The sequence below is a fragment of the Pezoporus wallicus genome, unplaced genomic scaffold (genome assembly GCF_028554395.1).
Source record: "Pezoporus wallicus isolate ANWC-B61680 ecotype Strahan unplaced genomic scaffold, APGP_CSIRO_Pwel_v1 contig_6464, whole genome shotgun sequence".
In the NCBI taxonomy this organism is placed as follows: Eukaryota; Metazoa; Chordata; class Aves; order Psittaciformes; family Psittacidae; genus Pezoporus; species Pezoporus wallicus.
In genome coordinates, this window is record NW_026642130.1 from 4,478,018 (window position 1) to 4,492,665 (window position 14,648).

Here is a 14,648-nt window from a genome sequence, read left to right on the forward strand (position 1 = left end):
AATTGTGTTTTGTCGTGTTCTAGCAGTTTTATGGGTAGCACTTTTAGGTACAGTCAAGTCTGGTTAACACACGGCATTTTATACAGCTTTCCGTCTAGCACTCTCAGCTGGTAGCCGATTTCACATTGTATGGGTATCACTGATGACCCAGTGCTGGATTTCTGTTTTTTTTTGTTAATCTAAAGGACTTCTATTACTCTAAAGACTCTTTCTAAATTGATTGGATTAATTAGATATAGCTGTATTTAAATTACATTTAGAGATTAAGAATTATTTGATGAATAACTGCATTAAAAAGATCCCTATAATGGAAGCATCTCAAGTAATTATTTTGCCTTTGATCTGCACATACAAATGAGACCTTTAAGGAGCTTTCATGGAGTTTTGTTTACCACAAAGGCAGTAGAAAAACATAGACAGAATTCATGCAGTTAAGTGTTTCTCAAGCTAATACACGCTACGGTGTCACCTTCTCTTGCATTTGGAGTTCGGAACTGAAATGCCTTATGTGACAACTGTCCAGCCTGAATAACAGATAAGAAAAAGCAAGTAGCTATGGATAAATTTCATTATGTAAATACTTGTGTTGCTACCTGCTTACAGCTGAAGTGTCTGTCTGTCATAGCAAGGGGATTTTTGTTCTGACTTCTCTCCTAAGTTCATCCAGTTCCCATTTTTAATTTTCACTTGCACCTGGTGCTCTATGTAGCTTACTTGGAGACACTGGGCAAACTGCTTTCATAGAGTAAAAACCAGGAAGGAAGTTATGTATCATTTAGCCGTTCCCATTTGGAGGCTTCTTCCATGTATATATTGAGGCAACTGCAAAAGAGGGAATCTTCCAGCAGAGGACACAACCACTGCGGAAGAGCAGAGCGGTCTGAAAAGGATGCAGAGAACAGCTTGGACTATCCTGTGTAGCACAGAAAGGGAACCTGCTTGCATTGGGACTGACCATTTTGGTGGCCAGTGGACTAAAAGTGAGGCTGTGTTCATACAACTTAATAAGATTTTCAAGTTTTGATGGAGTTTTCTAGTTTAGACCTGAAAGGCCTCTTTAGATGATACCTGTTATTCTCAATGAATGGCTTTCTCAGTGAATAGTGAAGCTGTGCTCTAGGGTCAGTTTGGTTCTGCAAGTTCTGTTACTGCCATCTGATACTTTCAAGGCTACGGCACCTCCAGAATGACTAGTTATTAGAATTGAATTTTCAAGGAAAGAGCAGCTCCAGTGAGCTGTGAGAGTTTCACTGAAGTTCTGCTTCCTTCTGAGAGCCCCTGCACTCCTGTAGATTTATTACTGTTTGGTAGTAATCGTTCAAGAAGTGTTTCTGGCATTTACAGAAAATTAGGTGGATGGGGGCAATAAGGAATTAAATTCACTGAGGCGCTCTGATAGCTAATGTGTTTTTCTTAACAAATTATGTATCAGCAAACAGTGCCCCTCTCTGCCAGGATCTGTATTTCACTTCAACATCTCAGGCATGTTATCCTAGTTTTCCTCTCTCTGGCAGCTCAACCAGAGCTGTCACATCACAAACAACTTTTTTCTTAATATACACATCTGGCGTTGGCAGTTGGACCAACTTCATAAGAGCACATGATCATCATTCATTACAAGATTAAAAAGTACCCCATGGCATCATTGATGTTTTTTAACTTTGATCTTTTGCAGTTGTGATTCATCTCAGTTATAAGACTTCCCTTTAAAGGAACACAACCGATGACTTATTAGAACCTTCATTCTAAGTAGCGTAAACATAAAATTATGCACATCTTTACAAAATGTCATTTACTTTGTTGCCAGCTTATCATTTAAAGACATGACATCATGCTTTAGATCGTGAATTTGTAAGGCAAGGCACTCTGACCTTCTGTTGGCAAGTTGACTCGAGTGAACGAATGCTGCGTGCTTTCGAGCAGCAGTAGGAGCAGCAGCAGTACCATGACATATCATAATCATTTAGAGCCTGACTTCAAGAGTGCTGAACAGTCATGGCATGCAGAGACTCCAGTGCCATTTAGCTGTATTAAACATATGCTTGTAGAAGCTCACTGCCCTGTCTCTCTGTTACTATTGTAAAAATTTTTAATAGAGACAGTGATATCAGGTTGTCCTGTTAGGAAGACCTGCCCATTTCTGTATGAGAAAAGATCTTCTGTTGATTTTTCCTTGGAAAAGAGTTATTCATTTTTTATTATCTATTTCAGTCTATCTAAATTGCCATCCAGGGACATCTACTATGTTGTACAGTCTTTGTGCTGGACTGAGATAGCACACTGCACTCTGAGTGATGGAGTATAGAGGGGGGGTTGTATAAGATTTTTGGGAGTCACTGGGAAATCCTGCAGATACTTTTCTCTCCTCATATCCAGGATAAAACCTCTGCCATATGCAGATCTTAGCCAGCAGAGCTGCCTTCCAGCTGGGAGAGCTGAAAGGAGTTTTCCGGTGAAATAAGTTGTCATGAGGTCATAACTGACCAACAGATAGCAAGAGATCACTGTAAAGGAACTCAAAGAGAAAAAAAAAAAACAGAACAATAAAACCAATAACCCCCAAACCTCTAGCTGAGCCCCCCTTGAATGCCTTTGCCTTACCTTATTAAAAATAGATAATGGTTTGTCCTTCTATAGGAAGTAGGAATCATGTCCTCTTTTTTTGTTTGCTTTTGGTAGAAATCCAATTAGGAGGGAAATCAGGAGGAAGGAGCAAGGAGAAGTCTGTATATTAATATTTTGCTGGCTTCCAAAGACTTTAGTTCTTATCTAGTTAAAAGTAGTTTCCAAAGCCACCAACCTCAATTTTCTCTATCAATCAGTGTGAATGGAAAAGTAGTTCTGAGTGTTGAACTGAAGCGTTTCAGTAGGGAGAAAACTGCTCGGCTTCATTCAGCTCCTGAATATTTCTCTGCCGCTGCAGCTTGCAAGGTGCACACGTGATGAAAGGTATGAGTAAACATCTCCTTTTTGTCTGTGTGCGCTGCAGAAGCCAGCGAAAGCTGGTGAGAGGGGTTCTGCTCAGGCTCTCTATTAACTATTTGGCTGACCCGGCTTATAAAACATAGATAAGTGAGTGAGATATTTGAGATTCCTCGACTTCAAACCATAGCAGTTTTTAGGAAGTTCTCCTGCTTTTCTGTCACAGGCGGAAGGTGGAGGGATAAGTCTAGGGTTAGTGGAATGTGCTTTGGAGTAGAAGAGCTTTAAATCTTTCAGGTTTGGGCTGTGTTTTGTTTTTTGTTTTTTTTTTTTTAAATTTTTTTTTTCTTTTTTTCTCTTTTTTCTTTTTTTTTTTTTTTTTGTTGACTGCCTGTCAGGAGCTGGGCTGGTGGCCAAGCAGGAAATGACACATCGAGAGGCATTTGTGTTGTGCAACATTTTGTGGAACTGATGCAATGATACATTGTCTGTTTACGCATTCTTCTGCTAACAGCCTGCATGGCAGTAATTTTATTCAGGGACACATGGCATGCTACAGCAAGGAGCTAGATCCTTAACATCTCTTTCTGCAGAATTATCACAGCAGTTAAAACATGCTGTGTGTCCCCTGTTTAGAATATTCTCTGGCTTGCCTTCAAAAACCACTCTGCCAGGCCCCCCTTCCTTCCCAAGAATATATTGATTTGACTCTGGTTTCTTGCTCTGTAGTAAATTGGGGCAGTGCAGAAAGAGGGTTTTCAGAGCAAGAGAGAATTTTACAGGCAGGTTCTACCTGGTGCATCCACCCCAGATGGTAAATGTAGCATCACTGGTTTTTCAAGCGATGCATTGCAGACACTGAGCACAGAAGTTTGCATCAACGTGTTTTGGCATGGTGAGGAGGATTTTAATTACAGTCAATGCTAACTACCCTGAGATATGATGAACGAGTCCTGGGGTTTCATCCAAACCGAAGCTAGAAAATCTGTGACTCGCACTGGTGTCTTTCAGAATGACAAATCTCTACTGAGATCAGCTGGATTATTCCGGATTTCTCCCAGCGTAAGTGGGAGCAGAGGAAGGCAGAGTGGGCGGTCTGGCGGTTTGCAAGTTGCTCTAAATGACTTTGTGAAGCTCAATGTTTGCCTTATAATGCCCCTTTGTAAGAAATGAGGCAAAATGTGATTATACAGCCAAATAAATGTTCAGCGTGGCTATGCTGTGTTGCTCTTTCCTGTGACTATCATTAGCATATTTAAGCCTGACCACTTAGAAGCTGGGACCTGACCTCTTGTGCTGAGGTCCCCAGTAAGGAACTGCAGTGTTTCTGATATCAGTGGTACAACCCAGGGTCCTTTTGCAGTGTAAAGTGCCAGACATCATAGTTTCACTCACTATCATTTGCTGCTGGTTTATTTGTTTTGCAAATGTGCAGTTTCACAAGCCACACTAGTTGGGGACTGGAGCTCCTGAGCATTCCCAGAGGCTGTAAGAAACTGGTGGGATGATTCAAGTGTTCCTCATCAAAGGTGGCAGACATTATATACTCCAGTGGTTTAGGTTTATGTTTGAGATGAGTGTGTAACCCACAGATCAGTGCTTCTTATAGTTACGCCAACCACCATGCACGTCTTTGGAACAAGGTGAGCAGGAGGCTGTCGGGGATGGTAGCTGCATCCCAAGGACCAGTGGGTTCTTGTTTTTTCCACTGTGGCTAGAGAGGGGCTGGTGCATAAAAACTCTTCATCGGAGGAATAGACTATGAGAGTAAAAATAATTTATTTTCCAGTGATTGTAACTTTTGTCTGCTGGTGCACTGGGTAGGGTAAGATGAAAGTGAAACCTATTCAGCTCACTCATGGCTTGAATGAATACGCTGCAGTTCTGAAATCTCAGTGACCTATGTGGCACTGTATGGATGTCTCCATAGGAGGACATTGCTGCCCAGAGTGGTGACAGACTGACCATGTATTCACTGTTGCATGGAGAGGGAAAAGGCTTTGAGAAAATTAAGTAAAACAAATGGGCAAGTCTGAGGATAAACCCATTCTCTAATCTGTCCTCACCAGCAGTAATGCTGTCTCAGTTTTTCAACAGAACAAACTGTTTCCATCTCATTACAGAGGGAACACTGTTCCTAGTACCTTTAGCATATAAGATGACCATCATGGTGTTCTTTTGATATTGCAGCTATTGCTGTTTGTATTCAAAGTGTCTCTCTAAGCCACAAATAAAATCAGAATTCCTCTGCAGAGTTGTGCTGCGTAGTTGTATAAGAGAGTTTTGTCCTCAGTAGCTTACAGTCTCTGTGAAAAATTCTGATGGAAAAAGGGGTGGTAACTAAACAAATGAAGTCGGTGGTGGCAATGAGTCTATTTTGCATCTCCATACAGCACAACTGTCAGGAAAGGAAAAGTGAAAACCATTTTGGTAAGTCTGTAACTACACCGTGTAGGTACTATGGAGATAGATGGTGTAAAAAAAAGGCATTAATAGCTTTTCCCAGACCATTTTGTTCTGTACTTTCCTCCCAAGAGAACACTTGTACATCTTCTCTTTTGAAATGCATTTAGCTTGTTGCTACTACTGTGAGCATTTTATTCTCACACTTCAGTGTAACACCTCTTTTACCTCTCCCTCCGCTTTACAAAGTGGGTTGGAAGGTAGGGAACAGGGCATGTACATCTGGGTGTCACTGCATCAGAGTAAGTAGAGTACTAACGTAGTTCTTCCTTGCTGGCAGTCCTAAATTTATTTATAAGGTTTTTATAAAGTTTATTTTTAGTCTCCATATAAACTTCATTTTCCACTGAAACATGGTCATCCCAGACACAAAACACAGATGCTGATTTAACCAGACAAGGAATGCAGAAGAGGAAATGAGGATGAATATCACATTTAATTGAAATTTCAAAATGATCTCATGCTGCATTATATTTGGGATGCCGGAAACCTTACTCTTACGAAGAACTGTGTTTCTTAATGCATGTGTCTGCTGAGATCCCCTGTTTCATCTACAGTAGATCAGCTTACTCAGGAAAACAGTGTCTTGACTGAGGGTGGCTTTCAGCACCTCAAAAACTAGACATGTAGGGTAAGTTTCCTCTGAAGTGAATGAAGGGACACAGGCACTTGCAGAGGGTGATTCATCCCAGCTATCGTAATACCGATCTTAGAGTGCAGTGAACTACATTTTAAAGCTCTCTGTCCCTTTCCATTGATTATAAATGGAGGCTAGATGACTAGCCTAGACTAGGCACCCTGTTTTTGAGATGGCTGAAATCAGATGAGATTATGAGATACTATAGTCCTAAAGTGTGCCTAATGACTGCTGTGAAATTCAGACAGCCTGAGTTAACTTTAAAGTAGGGAGCTCAGGGAGGGTTAGCAATAGAGTCACAGATACCATGGAGCTCGATATGGATTAACCAGCTCCTTGGGTGAATGCTTTGTCTTCAGTTGAAATGTGAGCAGTCCATGCTACATTTCTGACAATGTATGGAATTGTTTAAAACTGTCTTTGAAGTGTCTATACAGCTGCCATAATGACTGCAATACACACATACCTTAAAAATTGATGCTATCACCTAAGGTGTCATTATCACCTCTTGCAGGATTTCAGTAGTCAAGTCCTGCTTGGGTCTACTCAGTTTGGGTTGTGTGAACTGCTCAGATTAAAACTCAGGTAATTAAGGCATGGCATTCAATAAAATTCTGACACTAACTAAAATAGCTGCAGAAGAAGCAACTTAAAGGTGATAATACACTTTATTAGGCGTTACCTAAAAGTGAAGAATATTGGGGAGCACATTTAAAGATTTTCCAAGTTTCGAACTTCCCTGCTTCACATCAGAATACGTTAATCATTCCTTCCTTTTCCATAGTTAACATGCTGCCCATTCTCCTTTGGTTCTGAGATGTAATCTTTCCCACAGTGTGGGAAGGCAAACCCTTTTACCTGATTATTGCCGGCGTAAATGTTTGTTGCTTCCATCAAACTCTTGTACCTTCATTTTGTGAACTTTGCTACCACTTCATAATACCCTGCTTCTTTAGTAGCCCAGCTAATTTAATTTCAGGATGCCAAGCAAGTATTAATCAGGGTGCTTGCAAGTGTAGAATCTGCTTCCTGCCTGTCTGTAATCCATGTGAGTAATGCCAATTAGTTGTCTGCTTCCTTAAACCTTCATACGCTTTCTCATTCATTAATTCCCACAGTAGTAGACATGGTCTTAAATGTCATGTGCAGTCAGAGGCACTTGATGGTGTTTAGTTTCATTGTTCTTGGAGCTCAACAAGAAAATCCTCACCTCTACAAGCACCAAGGAGTGTGCTGCGGAAGAAATGGATAAGTCCAGCTCTTGCATTTATAATGTAATTTGATAGAAATGGGGATCAAGCTCATTATATGTTGTGAGACAAGTAGGAAATTATGTACAACAGCTTCACATTGGTGCAGCATCTTCCTGGAGAGGATTAGGCACTGGCAGGCACTGATGTAGTGTATGTTTGTTTACATATGTTAAATACTAGATTAGATTTGCAAAAGAAGCCCAATTTTAACTGGTTATATTAAAAGGGATCAGAAATCCAGAGATTACCCATCAAAAAGGATAGTACTCACAATTATTTATTGTATTTTGAAAATTCAGACCTGTGTTTCTCAGTACAGAAGCTGGAAAAGAACAGAGACCTGAAAATATAATACACAATTGCTGTGTGGTACAAACCACTGGCAGTGAGTACAGAACATATTACATGTTTTTTGCATGTGTACATACATAACAAAGAACATAGGTTCAGATGCTTAGACAACAATATACTTCAATTAATTCAACAAATTTAGTGAATTTATCAAGCACTGTAGACATACAAAATGCAGTAGAGTTGGTTCCAGGTTTCTAGGATACAGTTAAATTAAGAATAATTTGACTTATCATTCCTTGGGCCTCTTACCACCATAAACTTTGGATCTGTGGAACATGCTTTTTTGCTTTTACATTGGACATTCTTCAGCTTTGATGATCTAGGCTATGGGTCCACTATGTGTCCCCTCCCAGTTCTGGTCTTTTTTGATGTCTTTGAACAATTGTTTGCAAAACCAATGCCATAATAAAATTGCTACCTCTGTACACAGAAATGTTGCCCACACCTCAAATACTGTGTTCAGTTCTGGGCCTCTCATTAAAGGAGAGATACTGGAGCAGGTCCAGAGAAGGACAAAGAAGCAAATGAAGGATCTAGAGCACAAGTCTTACAGGGAACGGCTGAGGGAACTGGGGTTGTTTAGTCTGGAGAAAAGAAGGCTCAGGGGGGACCTTATTACTCTCTACAACTGCCTGAAAGGAGGATGGAGTGAGACTGGAGTCAGTCTCTTCTCCCAAGTAAGAAGTGATAAGACAAGAGGTAACAGCCTCAAGCTGAACCAGGGAAGGTTCAGACTGGATCTTAGGAAAAACTTCTTCCCTGAAAGGGTAGTCAGGCATTGGAACAGGCTGCCCAGGGAAGTAGTGGAGTCACCATCCCTGGAAGTGTTCAAAAACAATTAGACAAAGCCCTTAGTGACATGGGTCCTTGGGGAGTGGTTGGACTTGAGGGTCGTGAGCATCTTTTTCAACATAGTTGATCCTGTGATTCTACAGAACAGGGTTCAGCAATAGAGCTGTGAATATAAATGATTCAGTGTTTCAGTTCATCAGCTGAGCAGTCAAAAGGAAAATCCTTTTTATAAAAGGGCATACAGGGCAAATTTTCAGAGGTGCAGGGTGGATTGACTTGCCTAAATGCTAGATATGGTGGTGTCTCAGTGGGTCGTCTCTGGCCCATTGCAGTCAAGAGTGAGATGTGTGTTATGTGTTAGAGGCTGGTTTATCCCACCCTAACTATCTCCAAGTGTCAGTGTGCAGATCTCTGAGGGAGACTGTCAGTGAGCGCTAACTGCAGAGGGAATGCAGAGCAGCGTGGGCCACAGGCCTGGCGCTCAGTCTCATGCAGGTATTTAAACAATAAATCGGCATTAAACAATCGGCTTTAAACAAGCTACCTGCTTACTGGCAACTGCAGCAGCACACAGCTTTGAAATGCTTCTTTATATTCATTTTTATTGTTCTTTAAACCTTTTAAAAGGGGGCTTTAGTGCCTGCTTTTTCAACAGCCACACTGAAGGGCTGCTCTCTGAAGCTTGTTACAATTTAGGTTGTAGGTGAACCCCTCCTCGTTAGACATAAATAACCACTATGTGATCTTTTATGTTTTCCATGCCTGCTTGGTTGCAACTCTAAGGCACTTAACGCAGAAGTGCCTATCCTGCTTTAAAACATCTTTCCCCATGCTGATGTGCTTGTTACTGTTCCACTCCCAGAGGCTGTGGCCTCTACAGCTCAGCAGTAGTCTGGCTTTTATACGTAATCCTCATCAGCTTCACGGCAGACAGTTTAATTAGCCTTTATCTTTCTCTTTGGAAGAGTGAGCCCAGGGTATGTCTATTAGTGCCGTGAAGAGGTCTCACGCCACAGTATTCATTGCCTATGGTATGACCCACAGTCATAAGCACCTGTGAGAATTAGGATAATTGCAGCACATGAAGGATATACTAAATACTTGGTATTTAGGTAGGGTTTTCCTCTTGCATGTACTCATACCTATTGATCTATGTTATTAGTTTCACTCTCCTTGATATTTGCTATTCCTGAAAGATGGCAGCAAAAGAGAAGTGTGATAGCAGTTGGCTTGTAGAGATCGTCTTTATTATAGACAGGTAGCAGACAGGTTGGTGCTTGCAAAAACCAGATAACAGTGACCGTTCTTTAGACCCAGCTTAAGGGTGAAGGGAGCTTTCTGGAAGCGTGTTTACTTCCATGTGGGTGCAAAGTAAACACTTCACTAACTATATACATGCAACACTAAGAATTAAAATGAGAACTGTTTTTCTCTAGTGACTTGGTGTAAAAAAGAATAAATATAGATTTAAGGTATGTAACAAGGGGATACTTACATACCAGATAAATAATAACTTGTCATAAAAGAAATAGATCTTTTTTGATTAAAGGGCAGATACTTCTAGGTCTGAGTCTTGCTTTGTGAGTACACTACAGACAAAAATTACAGTAGGAGAAGTCCATGTCTGAGCACTCAGATTTGGGACATGCCAAGATTAAGGTTATCATAAAGTGCAACTTTAATTCATGCATGTCGTGTGTATGTGACAAAACAGTCCTTCACTGTAAAAGCATGTTCTGGTTTAGCCATAGGACACGCTCACTTGCTTTTATTCTTACTTTTTAGAGATCTAATGATATATATTGTTCAAAATGTTATACATAACAATATATAGTGTTCAGGTTGAGTTAGTGGTGAATGGTCAGTACTCCTGAAGAATAAATCTGAAGGTCTCATACCAGGCGCTGGGAAAAGTATGAACACACAGTGAATATGATCTGTGAACACTTTGGTTTAAGCAACTTAACTATTGTCACAACAAAAAATGGTGTGGCAGGAGCATAAAGTCTGTGGGCCAGCAATCAGCTTTGCCAAGCTGTAATCAAAGCTTTTAGCTGATAAAATCTAAGAAAACTCTACTATGTGAAATTTTATTTTTCAAAGTTTTATAATTTTACCAAATCTGGAAGGATTACAATGGAGATTCTGGAAAAAAACAAACAAACAAACAAAAACACCGAGAAAAAAGCCAAACTGCTGAATTTCAAATGTCCGTTCCAAAATACAGCAACAAAAAAAGCTTCTTGAGGAAAAGATTGCCAGAAATATTTTTCAAGGTGCTCCATTTTCCCTGTGCTAACTTATTTCAAGGAATGTCTGAGACATTTTGGTGGAAATTGAAGAAATCTGTTCTTTACTCATGCAAGAAAAAGTGGAATGCAAACAGTCAAAGTTCAGTAAACTTGCAAGCAACTGAAAATCGGGTCTTACAATCGGAAGCATTGGGCAGGTTTAATGATAGGCAGTCCTACGAGCCCACCTCTAACATAGTTAATCTACCGTGGTATTAATTTGCACTGAAGAATAATCCATTAGCTTCGGTGTAAATCCTGCATAGAAGATTAACTTGGCAGTTGGCAGGGTCTCCTCATGGGTTGCAGCAGTTCCAGCATCAACTTCAACAGGTCTTTGGCTGGTGATGGGCAGGCAGAGAGTGAGATGCCATCTCCAGGAGCACATGAGAGCATGACGTGACTCCTGCCTGCACGCTGGGGACATGTTGGAGAGAGCAACAACCTTTGTAAAAGATAAAACAAGAGCCACCGCAGCCTGCAGGGCTTCTGGAGGCGTTGCAGGTTAGAAGGCAGCATGTCTCCAGGCACCAGCATTTGGCAGGACTCTCCTTCCCCTCCCGTTGCCTCTTCAGAGGGGTAATTTGGTGTGCATACACTTCAACTGAATTGGCATGGTCCACACATACGTTGTGCAGGCTGCAACACACATGGAGCATGAGCAGAAAGAAGTTTGGGCTGGAGGCTGGGACTACTCATAGCTCCTTGCTGTGAGTGCTCCTACACCTCGGTGCCCCATTGCTGAACTGAGACTGACAATGTAGTCAGTAGTGCTTCTGAAAAAGAGTGTTTTTAGAAAAAAAACCCTTGTGTTTAAGGATGACAACCACAGGAAATTAACATAGGAAAAAAACCTCCGAACTTTGCCTTAAATATCCCTTGGGGCTGGCTATGCACTGCTCTCTGAGTCCCCCTTAGCTCAGGTAGAGGCAGCTCGGTCTTCGTCTGTGCACTGTCGGAACCTCAGGATGGGCAAAATCCAGGCCCAGTATCACTGCCAAGGTGGAGTCAGTGAATGTGGAGAAAGGCACTTCAGGCTCCTGAGAGCCTCCTGGGGAGGGTGTAGAGCTATGTAACATCTGGGGCAAATGGCTAGTCCTTCTTCAGAAATAATATGTGTGATAGGTGCAGCCAGAGGCAGGGTCTGTGGTGATTTGGATACCCTGATGTCAGCCAGTGAGAAACTACTTGTTACCTTTTCCTCTCCTACGTGACTCAGAGCTGCTGAAGATGTTGGGCCCATTTAAAACCTACAAGAGTTGTTTTAACAGGTTTGTAAATTGGAGGAGCTGATTAGAAGCAGGAAGTGTTGCAAGTTATACTTGAGATCTGCTCTCTCATAGAAATCTTTCCCTTCTTCTGAGCAAAACACACACTCTCTACTTGGAGCTGCCTCAAGAAACAGTGAAGGAAGTGCAGCAGTGAAGGGATGAGCAGAGAACTGCATTGTTTTTTATTTGAAGTTAAACTTCTCTGGAGACAGGTTTGAGTGCTGGGCAAAAGGTACCTTCATAGGCAGTTTTATTCACGTCACTGCTCCAACTTTGTTTAAGATTTCCCCCATGTCTTTTGTTACCACGGTGTTCCCGTCCTCGGGAGCCAAGCAGCTTGAGAGCTGAAAGGGAAGTGTTGTCAGGAGGGTGATTAAAACAGGGATTGATGCAGCTGGGAGCCAGGGTTCAGTCACCTCTCTGGGCCTCTGCATTAGTGTTATGTCAGACACAGTAGCTTTACCATGTGTGGCAAGTTTATGCATTTTTTATTGTCTGGAGCTGCCAGAAAATGCTGACCCCAGAGTGGCTGCGCTGCATAAGCGCTCAGCGGTGGAGGGCAGTGCGCTCTGCAAACCGTTTACGTTTCCCTCTTTAATTTGTCACTTATGGGTCATATCTTTTTATATTTACATTTTTAAATTAGTTCAGTGTGCCCTGTACTCGGGTTCCAGAATCCAGAATCCAGCTTTACGAGTTATTAAAAAATTTCCAAAACCCCTCACTTAATTTACGTTCAGTATGCAGAACAACTTAAAGTTCTGAGAGGGCTTCACATGTTTGTAAGGACACGAGTTCAGGGAGAGATTAGATTTTAGGGCTCATATGCAACATGGAACAATTACATCTGTTAGGTCATCTCTTCAAAGAGGATACTGTCTGTCAAGTGAAATCTGGCTCAGAATTTAGAAGGGAAAAAAAAAGTTTGGCATGAAGACTAAGCTGGTCAAAAATAAAATGGTTTCTCCAACATAAATTCCATTAGAAATAAAGCCAGATTCAGCAAATGCTTGAGATCTCCCATATGGACTGAAGAGCAGTTTTACATTGAAGTACAATGCAGTTTTTTGGAGTGTATTTGAGACAGCTCCTGTTTTGGAAGCCTGCACATCTTGTTTGAATGACGATTTAGACTGTATATAGCAAAAAACAATGTTAGCGTATCTGGAACATCAGCATAATGGCTGTCTGTTAGAAGAAATGTTTCTTTTTAAAGAGAACAAAACACTCCTACCCTGTGCCTTTTTTTCCCCCCTCCTTTAATTCTCACATCAGGAAGTTTTCAAGACCTGCACTCTGCAGCCACGTGAGTAAGTCAGGGCTGTAGGAGGATGGCTTAGTGACTGATGCATTTGGACGTGGGTTCTCCAGGTCTGTCATCTGCCTCTGACAACTTTATGACGTTTGAGCATTTGAAAATCCCTATAAGCAGATAACCAAACTTCAGTGGAAATTGCAAACCTCCTTCTCTCAGCCTCAGTTCCCATTATGTGAAATGCGAATTCTGGCACTACCCTACCCCAGAAATGACATGAATATGGGAAGAAGGTGAGGATCAATTTGTGTTTTTAAGACATATTCCCATCCAAGGTATATCACAATATAAGTCAGAAAGCTTCTATTTCCTTTAATAAATGGAAACATATTTATTTATTTATTTATTTTTACTTCATATTTGTCCATCCTCAAGATGGACAAATGGGTGCTTTTATTTTTTTTATATCCTGTTAGCTTTGAGCTCCCACCATATCTTGCTGCTCTATATTGCTGTATCAGAGCAGTGTAGTTGTTTTAGGCTTCAGATCCTAATCCCTTCAACTCCTTGAAGGCATTGCAGGAAGGAAAGGTGACTTGTAGGAGTGAGCCTCTCACTAAGTCAGCCTTTACTCAGATTTAAATACTTGGTGCTGCGTTCAGAGAATGGCAACTACCAGGCTATTCTAGTGCCTGCTTAGGGGCTCTACACTGGTACAGCCCAGAAAGATGAAAACCAGATAAAAGAGAAAGGCTGAAAAGATTAAACTGCTGGGTGGATAGGTATTATTTTCAGGTTCGTTTTATTTACCATTGGCTGGTCATTTACCGGTGACTGGTAAATGACTGCAATCAGGCGCACATGTTTTTATCAACCATACACTTTCTGACTTTGAGAAGGCCACTTGAGAGCAGCTGAGGGGAGGAAGCTTTACAACTATGGGGTAGCCTCCATGCGCACGTGTGTCTTGAGGGGTGGGGAAGGCAGCCATCCTTAACCAAACATTTGCAACCTGCCCTTTTAGCTGGAATAGGAAAACCAGCTTGACAAGAATGAACCGTTTCACCAAGCAACATTCAGGGGAGGTTGGTGGGATTTGAAACAAATCTCCTTAAGCAAGCATGAAAACAAGCTATTTAGCGCTCGTTAATGTCTCAGGTTAAACTCTTGAATAATTTATCATGGTTAGGCTCTTTTGGTTTCATTGGTGTTTTTCTAGTGACTAACGAGATGACAGCTACACATGCTTCTTGGTATGCCACTGTTCACAATAGAGTTTAAAGTTGTGTATTTGTTATTGATGTCATTAAAGTGATGGATTTGAGCTTGGTTTCTGAGGCAGCCGACTGGGTGGTTAGGACTAATTTCTAGCAATGGTTTCAGAGGTTGAAACCAAAGTGTGTATAAAAG

General features: G+C 41.3%; 1 protein-coding gene across 5 annotated transcripts in view; it reads left to right on the plus strand.

Moving 5' to 3' along the window:
- Window positions 1-14,648, plus strand: part of RUNX2 (RUNX family transcription factor 2) — a 161,445-nt gene that overhangs the window by 14,305 nt on the left and 132,492 nt on the right. The gene's annotated exons all lie outside the window — the stretch shown is intronic.